The following is an 856-nucleotide window of genomic DNA, read 5'->3' on the forward strand; positions in this document are numbered from 1 at the left end:
AAATATCCATGAATATCATCCAATTAATTCAAGTATGCCACGAAACCAATCAAACCAAGAGGCGAGTCACAACAATGATAGAATCTCACAAGATATACTCTCTAAAGTGTTTACACTCATGTGTCTTAGGTTGCAAGTGTTTACACTCAAAGCACTTCATGAAAACAAACACAACCATAGGCTTGACAAGCCTCTAACATCAACATTATAAGCACATGCACATAAAGATCAAAAGGACTTTCAAAGGTTGTAATGGGGCCAAGGACAAGGTAGGATAAATATGGGATATGTAGGTAAAACCAAATGGAATATAGGAGCAATGGGGAATAAGTAAAAAGTAAGCAAAAATCAACCCAAAATAAGACCAAATCTCTAATTCCAATCTTCTTTACCTTACTCAACCTTTTATTCACTTTTTTTTTTCTCTTTTTGTTGTTTTTCTTTTTCATTTTCGTTTTTGTTTTTGATGAACACTTATGTACGCAATTGTATTAACCATCATTAAGACATAACCAAGAATCCACAAGATTTGAAGAACAATGCACCCTTTCTTACTTAATACCTATTCCCAAAACAATTCCAAAGCTCCAAAATTCCCTAAGGTTAGGACAATCATGGTTTTTCACTTATAAGCTTGTAATGAGCTAAGTAACAATGAAAGAAGTAAAAGTCTCAAAGGGGCTATCAAAGGATAAATTCGTTCAAGGTAGGCTTATATGGCTAAGTGGCTTATTCAAAAGAAATGCCTAGAGAACTTCAATATGTGCATGTTAATATCAAGTATCAACAAGAAAAAGTCAAGTTCTAGAGTGCAAGTAATCAAGAGTGCAATCACACATGAAAGAATATTAGATGG

The sequence above is a fragment of the Lupinus angustifolius genome, chromosome LG11, assembly GCF_001865875.1.
Source record: "Lupinus angustifolius cultivar Tanjil chromosome LG11, LupAngTanjil_v1.0, whole genome shotgun sequence".
Taxonomy (NCBI): Eukaryota; Viridiplantae; Streptophyta; class Magnoliopsida; order Fabales; family Fabaceae; genus Lupinus; species Lupinus angustifolius.